We start from the raw sequence: 10,495 nt of genomic DNA on the forward strand, positions 1-10,495 counted from the left end.
AATATTGTGAAAAACGTATGCCAAAATTATATGACAAACTAGAAGAAATAAATAAATTCCTGGAAACATGAAGGTGACACAAAGAGATGGAAAAACAGGGGTTCCTAGGTGGCTCAGCCTGTTAAGCATCTGCCATTGGCTCAGGTCATGATCCCAGGGTCCAGGGATCTAGCCCCACATAAGGCTCCCAGCTTCTCCCTCTCCCTCTGCCTGCCACTTCCCCTGCTTGTGCTCTCCCCCTCTCTCTCTCTCTGACAAAATAAGTAAATAAAATCTTAAAAAAGAAAAGAAATGGAAAGACATAACATGTTCATGGATTGGAAGAACAAATATTATTAAAATGTCTATACCACTCAAAGCAATCTAAGTATGTAAGGCAATCCCTGTCAAAATACCAACAGCATTTTTCACAGAGCTAGAACAAACAATCCTAAAATTTGTTTGGAACCAAAAAGACCCCGAATAGCTAAAGCAACTTTGAAAAAGAATAGCAAAGCTAGAGGCATCACAATTATGGATTTGAAGTTATATTACAAAGCTGTAGTAATCAAAACAATATGGTACTGGAACAAAAATAGACCCATAGATCAACAGAACAGAATAGAAAACCCAGGAATGAACCAACAACTATATGGTCAACTAATCTTCAATAAAGCAGGAAAGAATATCCAATGGGGGAAAAAAAAGTCTCTTCAACAAATGGAGTTGGGAAAACTGACAGCAACATGCAAAACAAATGCAACTGGACCTCTTTCTAGGGCCATACACAGAAATAAATTCAAAATGGATTATAGACCTAAATGTGAGACCTGAAACTGTAAAAATCCTAAAAGAAAGTACAAGCAGAAATTTCTCTGACATCAGCTGTAACTACATCTTTCTAGATATGTTTTCTAAGGCCAGGGAAATGAAAGCAAAAATAATTATTAGGATTACATCAAAATCAAAGGCTTCTGCACAGTGAAAGACACACCAACAAAACTAAAAGACAACCTACTGAATGGGAAAAGATATTTGCAAATGACAAATCTGATAAAGGGTTAGTATGCAAAATAGATAAAGATATTATACAACTTGACACCCCAAAAACAAATAGTCCATTTAAGAATGGGCAGAAGACAGGGGCACCTGGGTGGCTCAGTCAGTTAAGCATCTGCTTTTGGCTCAGGTAATGATCCCAGGGTCCTGGGATCGAGCCTCACATCAGGCTTCCTGCTCAGAGGGAAGCTTGCTTCTCCCTCTCCTCCCCGCTTGTGCTCTCTTGCTATCTCTGTCACTATCTGTCTCTCTCTCTCAAATAAATAAATAAAAATCTTAAAAAAAAAAAAGAATGGGCAGAAGACATGAACATTTTTTCAAAGAAGACATCCAGATGGCCAACAGACACATGAAAAGATGCCCAACATCACTCATCATCAAGGAAATGCAAATCAAAACTACAATGAGATATCATCTCACACCTGTCAGAATGGCTAAAACAAAAAACTCATGAAACAAGTATTGGCAAGGATATGGAGAAAAAGAAACCCACTTGCACTGTTGGTGGGAATGCAAATTGGTGCAGCTACTGTGGAAGACAGTATGGAGGTTCCTCAAATAATTAAAAATAGAACTACCCTATGATCTAGTAATTGCACTACTGGGAATTTACCCAAAGAATACAAAAACACTAATTTGAAAGGATATATGAACCCTATGTTTATTGCAGCATTATTTATAATAGCCAAATTGTGTAAGCAGTTTGAGTGTCCATCAATAGATGAATGAATAAAGAAGATGTGGTATACAATGAAATATTATTCAGCCATAAAATAGAATGAAATCTTGCCATTTGCAACAACATGGATAAAATGTTAAGCAAAATAAGCCAATCAGAGAAGGACAAATACCATAGGATTTTACTCATTTATGGAATTTAAGAAACAGAACAAGCAAATAAAGGGAAAAACAAGAGAGAAAGAAACCAAGAAACAGACTCTAAACTTTAGAGAACAAACTAATGGTTACCAGAAGGGAGGTAGGTGGGAGTGTGGATGAAATAGGTGATGGGTTTAAGAGTACATGCAGCTTAATGAGTACAGAGTAATATATGAAATTGTTGAATTACAATACTGTACACCTGAAACTAATACAACACTGTATATTAACCACATCACAATTAAAATTTAAAAAGCGCCAATAAATAAAATAAAAAATAAAAAAGTGTTTCTTGGGGCTTCTGGGTGGCTCAGTCAGTTAAGCGTCTGACTCTTGATTTTGGCTCAGGTCATGATCTCGGGGATCTGAGATTGGGCCCTGCAATGGGCTCCATGCTGGGTGTGGAGTCTGCTCAAGATTCTCTCCCTCTGCTCCACACACCCCCTCACATGTACTCTCTCTCTTTAAGGGAAAAAAAAAAGTATTTCCTAAATGCTTGCTTTAAAAAAAATCCCTAGCATCTGAATCACTCATTAAAAAACTAGATTTTAGCATAGTTTTAGAAATATATTTCACTTTTTTTTACAAACTTCTTAATCTTTTTGACTTAGGTGAAGTTTTAGGAAAATTTTTATTTTTACCTTCTAAGTTTATTTGGTTTTGCTATTGTCACTAAGACATGCTATCACAATATTTTATCATATTTCATTCAAAGCAGGTTAACATGGCATTGGGACATTTTGACTTCTAAGCTAAACATCAGTGATAAGCTGATTTCTGTTCTACAAACACATGCATAAACTCAGTGCAGAACTACCTTTCATTTAATCCTCTGACTGCATTCCTATTCCCTTCTATTTCACCTCCCAAACTAAAATTTCTAGTTTTCACACTCCAGTTAGCAAATTATGTCCCTCCTTTTTAGATTTCATCACACCCATTGAAAGTCTGCATTTGCTGGATCACAATAGCCTCCACTTAAACAGAGTAAGTTCCATATTTGTCAGGTGCCTAGGGGAATGGATTTTTTTTTTTTTTTTAATGTGTCTAGTGTCTATGAACAACACTGAGGAGAATGGGATAGCATAAAAAATTTTTAAGAAACTCTTCTTTTGTGCTTGCCTTCCTTTGCATCCCTTTTCAGACAAACTGGAATGCAAATTAATAAGGCAGATGTGACATCTGTTGTTTTTCTCTTCATCTAAAAGTCCAGCTCTCAGAGAGGAGCGGCAAGATGGCAGAGAAGTGGGGGACTCCGTTTCAACCAGTCCCCTGAATTTAGCTAGATATCTACAAAGCCACTCTGAAAAACCTTCAAAATCAGCCTGAGATATAAGATTATACATCTGGATTTCTATGGGGCCAGAGGATCATCAGTCGAGAGGTAGGAAGGATGGAGTTGGGATTGCTTGGACAGATGTCAGAGGATAAACAGAAGGGGGAGGGGACCACCAGAAGCTAGCCTTTGGAAAGTAATACCACAGAGCAAAAGTTCCTGTGCCCAGGAACCAGCGATAGCTTGGAGAATGGTGGCTGAGGAATAGGAGGGGACTGAAAACAGCGCTCAAACAGAACATAGGGGCTTAAGGGGAAAACCCTGGGACCCTCAGCAGCAGAGCCACCAGCCACTGCCTGCCCACACACCCAGGCTGGAGAGGACCCTGTGCAGACCTAGCCCACAGACCCAGGGGCAGCCACTGCTCCCACCATGGCTGGGGCCCTCCCAGTCCAGGATTGCTCTCGGTTCTGGTGGCACAGGTGGCAGAGACAAGCAGGGGCTGGGGTCCACCACTTGTGAGGTGATTGCTGGGGGTACACACTGCCTGTGGGAGGCTACGGTTTTCAGCGGTGCTCACAGAGCAGGAGACTCTGTGTTCTGGAGGGTTCAGAGAGGAGGAGATTGTGGCTTCTCTCCTCTGGGGCGGAGGTCTGGGTGCGGACATTTTCCTTTGCTCTGACCCTCCCAAAAGGTGCAAAAAGCTGTCAGAGAACAAAAGCCCAAAAAACCGGTTTCCATGGAGCCCAGCCCCTAGATAGGGGGCAGGGCGACTCCGCCCAAGCAGGAGTGCCTGAAAAAACACAGGGGCAGGCCCCTCCTCTAGAAGACAAGGTGGAAGAACAAGAGGACAACAACCCCAGGGTCCCCATAAAACTGTAAAACCCCAACACCAGGGGAAAATTAGTATATTCTGCTCCTGGTGTTGCCTCACAGCCTGTGTAGATACAACTTTTATCATTTTTTTTAATTCATTTCCCATGCTGCCTCTGTTTTTCTCTTTACCTACTTATCATTTCAAACAGATGTCTAATACAACATATTCCATAGTAAATTTTTAACTTGAACTTTTTCACATGTGTACTTTTTTCTTTTTCTTTTATATATATATAGATATAAGCTTCAATGCAGTCCTTTTTTCCCTACTCAATACTAACTTTATATATATATACCAGTTTTAATATCCCTGCATCTCTGGGAAGTACTGTTCTCTAACAAAGAGAACAAAATACACCCAGGAAGAGCTGAAACACTCTACCTTGCCCACATAGAGGAATTATAGCCACCTTCCCTGTAACCCCCCTTTTTTGTTTGTTTGTTTTTTGTTTTTTTGTCAGATTTTTTGGGGGGGTTGTGGGTTTTGTTTGTTTGCTTTTATTTTTGTACTTTATAAAACTTACTCTTGGGTTTCATTTTGGCTGGAGTTTTTTGGTGGTGGCTTCTGATTGCTCCAAACTTTCCCAGGGTGCACCTTGCCTGGGTTGTGGTTGATATTTTCAACTGTATATCCCCTCAACCACAACTCAACAGAATGACTAGGAGGAGGAACTCCCAACAAAGACCCAGAGACAATGGCCTCTCCCACAGACCTACTGGATATCTATATAAGCAAGATGTCAGAAATAGACTTCAGGGTAACAGTTATGAAGACAATAGCTAGAATGGAGAAATTGATTAATGGCAACACAGAGTCTCTAAAGGCAGAAATGAGAGCTGAACTGGCAGAACTTAAAAATGCTATCAATGAGATCCAATCTAGCTACTCTAACAGCTAGGGTAAATGAGTCAGAAGAACGAATTAGTGATCTAGAAGACAAATTGATAGAAAAGAAGGAAAACAAGGAGGCCTGGGAGAAACAGCTTAAAATCCATGAAAACAGAATTAGAGAAATAAGTGACGCCATGAAATGTTCCAATGTCAGAATTATTGGGATCCCTGAGGGGGTGGAGAGAGAGAGAGGACTAGAAGATATATTTGAGCAAATCATAGCTGAGAACTTCCCTAATCTGGGGAATGCAACAAACATTCGTGTCCCAGAGGCAGAGAAGACCCCTCCCAGGATCAAGCAGAACAGACCAACACCCCAGCATGTAATAGTAAAACTGGCAGATCTTAGAACCAAGGAAACCATCTTAAGGGCAGTTAGGGGGAAGAGATTCATTATGTACAGAGGGAGGAACATCAGAATAACATCAGACCTATCCACAAAGACCTGGCAAGCCAGAAAGACCTGGCAAGGCATATTCAGGGTACTAAACAAGAAGAACATGCAGCCAAGAGTACTTTATCTGGCAAGGCTGTCATTTAGAATCAATGGAGAGATGCAGAGCTTCCAAGACTGGCAGAAACTGAAAGAATATGTGACCACTAAGCCCGCCCTACAAGAAATATTAAGGGGGTTTCTATAAAAGGGGAAAGATCCCAAGGGTGATATAGAACAGAAATTTACAGAGACAATCTATAGAAACAAGGACTTCATAGGCAACATGACAATAAATTCATATCTTTCAATAATCACCCTCAATGTGAATGGCCTAAATGCTCCCATAAAATGGCACAGGGTTGCAGATTGGATAAAAAGACAGGACCCAACCATATGCTGTCTACAAGAGACTCATTCTGAACCTAAAGCTACATCCAGACTGAAAATGAAGGGATGGAGATCCATCTTCCATATCAACAGACCTCAAAAGAAAGCTGAGGTAGCAATTCTCATATCAGACAAATTAGATTTTAAGCTAAAGACTGTAGTTAGAGACACAGCAGGACACTATATCATTCTTAAAGGGTCTATCCAACAAGAAGATCTAACAATTGTAAATATCTATGCCCCCAACATGGGAGCAGCCAACTACATAAGCCAACTGTTAACCAAAATGAAGAGTCATATTGGTAATAATACACTAATTGTAGGAGACCTCAATATTCCACTCTCAGCAAAAGACAGATCATCTAAGCAGAAAACCAACAAAGAAACAAGAGCTTTGAATGACACACTCAGAAATATACAGAACATTCCACCCTAAAACAACAGAATACTCATTCTTCTCAAGAGTACATGGAACTTTCTCCAGAATAGACCACATACTGTGTCACAAATCATGTCTCAACCAATACCAAAAGACTGAGATTATTCCCTGCATATTCTCAGACCATAATGCTTTAAAACTGGAACTCAATCACAAGAAAAAATTTGGAAGAAATTCCAACACTTGGAAGCTAAAGACCACTCTGCTCAAGAATGATTGGGTCAACCAGGAAATCAAAGAACTTAAACAATTCATGGAAACCAATGAGAATGAAAACACATTGGTCCAAAACCTATGGAATACTGTAAAGGCGGTCCTAGGTGGGAAATGCATAGCCATTCCAAGCCTCACTCAAAAAAAATTGAAAAATCCCAAATTGACCAACTAACTTTACACCTTACAGAACTGGAGAAAAACCAACAAATGATGCCTAAGCCACACATTAGAAGAGAAATGATTAAGATTAGAGCAGAGATCAATGAATTAGAAACCAGAAACACAGTAGATCAGATCAATGAAACTAGAAGCTGGTTCTTTGAAAGAATTAATAAGATCAATAAACCACTGGCCGGACTTATGCAAAAGAAATGAGAAAGGACCCAAATTAATAAAATCATGAATGAAAGGGTAGACATCATGACTAAAACCAAGGAAGTAGAAACAATTATTAGAAATTATTATCAACGGTAGTAGGAGACCTGGATATCATCTGGTCCCAGGAACTCAGCTGAATAGGGATCAAACCATTCTGAACACCTACAAACTCAACAGGAGATCAAAGAAAAGAATAGCAACAACTCTCTGAACAGAAAAGCAACCACTTTCTGGAAGGTAGGACGTGTGGAGAAGTGAATCCGAGGCGATATTCAGGAGGATAGAGGGCGGGGGAGGGGCCTCTGTCAGCCGCTCCTGGCAAGTGAAAAAGCAGTGGAGCACAAAATCAGAATTTTTTTAGAAGTCGGCTCTGCTGAGGGACCTCGATCCATTGGCTGAGCGGGGGGTGGAATCCTCACGGGACAGTGTGGTCTCAGGACCCTCGGGGTCACAGAAAGACAGGGGTACCTGAGTGCGGCAGAGCTTCCAGATATCGGAGCAGGGAAGCCAGCTGCAGAGATGGAGCCAAGGCACCGGCTCTCAGCTCCGGGTTGCCATAAATCATGATCCATGGCACAGTTGGGCCACTGCTCCTCCAGTAGGGACCCAACGAGTGGCAGATTCAGGGAGACTCCCCTTCCTCATCCAGGAGAAGCAGTGTAGGAGTGCACCACAGGGATCTGCTGGGTTTGGAGACTCCACACTGGGTCAGGTGCCAGAGACAGAAATGCTTGGTCACAGGACGGGTGAGCACAGAGTGCGGCCAGAGACCGGGGAGATGGGAGTGACTGCTTTTCTCTGGGGGCACACTGAGGAGTGGAGCCCCAAGTTCTCGGCTCCTCTGGGGCAGAGATTGGGAGGCCACCATTTTCACTCTCGTCCTCCAAAGCCAAATGGAAAGCTTGCAGGAAACAAAAGCCCCTAAGAGCAAACCCGAGCAGATTACTTAGCTCGGACTCCAGCAAAGACATTTGGGAACCACAGCAACAGGCCACTCCCCCAGAAGATCAGTGAGAACATCCAGCCAAGACCAAGTTTAACAATCAATGAAAGCGGCAGAACTCCAGCGCTAGGAGAATACTGCACATACAATTCATGGCTTTTTTACCATGATTCTTTAGTCTTTCAAAGTTAATTTTTTTAACTGTCTTTTTTTTTTTTTTTGAATTTTTCTTTTTCCCTTTTTCAACCAACATCTTATCAATCCCTTTTTTAAAAAAACATTTTTATTTTTAATTTTTAGAGTCATATTCTATCCCTTCATAGTGGTTAACCTTATTTTTGGTATATATATATATATATAAGTTGTTCTCTCCTTAAAATTTTGAGATACAGTTTCTTCTAACAGATCAAAATATACCTTAAATCTCTAGTGTATGGCTTTGTTCTGGTCTCCAGCCTGATCACATTCTCTTCCTTTTTTTTTCTTTCTTTTTTAAATCCTCTTCTTTCTTTTTTCAACCAACTTCTCATCTTATCAATTCCTTTTATAAAATCTGTTATAATTTTCATCTTTACAGGCATATTCAATGCCTTCATCATATTAACCCTTATTTTTGTATATATATAAGTTTTCCTTTCTTTGAAATTTTGGGAGGCACTTTCTTCTAACAGACCAAAATACACCCAAAATCTAGTGTGTGGCACTGAACTATGCACGAGCCTGATCATATCTGATCATATTCTGGTTTTTTGTTGTTGTTTTATTCTGTTTTTGTTTGTTTTTATCTTTTTCTTTTTCTTTTTCCTTTTTCTTTCTTTCCCTTTCTTTTCCCCCAGTTTTGGTCTTTTCTGGTTTGTTTAGAGTATATTTTCTGGAGACGTTGTTAACCTGTTAGCATTTTGTTCTCTCATTCATCTATTCTCCTCTGCACAAAATGACAAGATATAAAAAATCACGTCAGAAAAAAGAACAAGAGGCAGTACCAACTGCCAGGGACCTACTCAATATGGACATTACTATGAAGTCAGACCTAGAGTTCAGAATCATGATTTTAAAGATACTAGCTGGACTGGAAAAAAGCATGGAAGTTAAGAGAAACTGTTTCTGTAGAAATAAAAGGACTAATCTAACCAAGTCAAAATAAAAAGGGCTATTAATGAGGTGCAATAAAAAATGGGGGCTCTAACTGCTAGGAAAATGAGGCAGAAGAGTGAATCAGTGATAAAGAAGACCAAATGATAGAAAATAAAGAAGTTGAGAAAAAGAGAGATAAACAACTACTGGATCATGAGGGCAGAATTCGAGAGATAAGCAATACCATAAGACGAAACAACATTAGAATAATTGGGATCCCAGAAGAAGAAGAAAGAGAAGGGGCAGAAGGTATATTGGAGCAAATTATAGCAGAGAACTTCCCTAATTTGGGGAAGGAAACAGGCATCAAAATCCAGGAGGCACAGAGAACCCCCCGCAAAATTAATAAAAATAGGTCAACACCCCAACATCTAATAGTAAAAATTATGAGTCTCACAGACAAAGAAAAAACCCTGAAAGCAGCTCTGGAGAAGAGATCTGTAACCTACAATGTTAGAAACATTAGATTGGCAAAAGACCTATCCACAGAGATCTAGCAGGCCAGAAAGGACTGGCAAGATATATTCAGAGCACTAAATGAGAAAAATGCACAGCAAAGAATACTATATCCAGCTAGGTTGTCATTGAAAATACAAGGAGAGATCAAAAGCTTCCAGGACAAACAAAAACTAAAGGAATTTGCAAACACGAAACCAGCAGTACAGGAAATTTTGAAAGGGGTCCTCTAAGCAAAGAGAGAGCCTAAAAGCAACATAGACCAGAAAGGAACACAGACAATATACAGTAACAGTCATCTTACAGGCAATACAAAGGCACTAAATTCCTATCTTTCAATAGTTACCCTGAATGTAAATGGGCTAAATGCCCCAATCAAAAGACACAAGCTATCAGATTGGATAGAAAAACAAGACCCATTGATTTGCTGTCTGCAAGAGACTCATTTTAGACCCAAAGACATCCCCAGATTGAAAGTGAAGGGGTGGAAAACCATTTACCATGCTAATGGACACCAAAAGAAAGCTGGGGTGGCAATCCTTATATCAGACTAATTAGATTTTAAACCAAAGACTGTAATAACAGATGAGGAAGGACACTATATCATACTTAAAGGGTCTATCAAAAAGAAGATCTAACAATTGTAAATATCTATGCCCCTAACATGGGAGCAGCCAATTATAAAAGGCAATTAATAACAAAAGCAAAGAAACATATTGACAACAATACAATAATAGTGGGAGACTTTAACACCCTCCTCACTGAAATGAACAGATCATCTAAGCAAAAGATCAGCAAGGAAATAAAGACTTTAAGTGAAACACTGGACCAAATGAACTTCACAGATATATTCAGAACATTCCATCCCAAAGCAACAGAATACAGATTCTTCTCTAGTGCCCATGGAACATTCTCCAGAACAGAACACATCCTGGGTCACAAATCAGGTCTCACCCTGTACCAAAAGATTGGGATCATTCCCTGCTTATTTTCAGACCACAATGCTTTGAAACTAGAACTCAATCACAAGAGGAAAGTTGGAAAGAACTCAAATACATGGAGGCTAAAGAGCATCCTACTAAAGAATGAATGGGTCAACCAGGAAATTGAAGAAGAATTTAAAAAATTCATGGAAACAAATGAAA

The sequence above is a fragment of the Leptonychotes weddellii genome, chromosome 11, assembly GCF_054177405.1.
Source record: "Leptonychotes weddellii isolate Sample4059 chromosome 11, ASM5417740v2, whole genome shotgun sequence".
In the NCBI taxonomy this organism is placed as follows: Eukaryota; Metazoa; Chordata; class Mammalia; order Carnivora; family Phocidae; genus Leptonychotes; species Leptonychotes weddellii.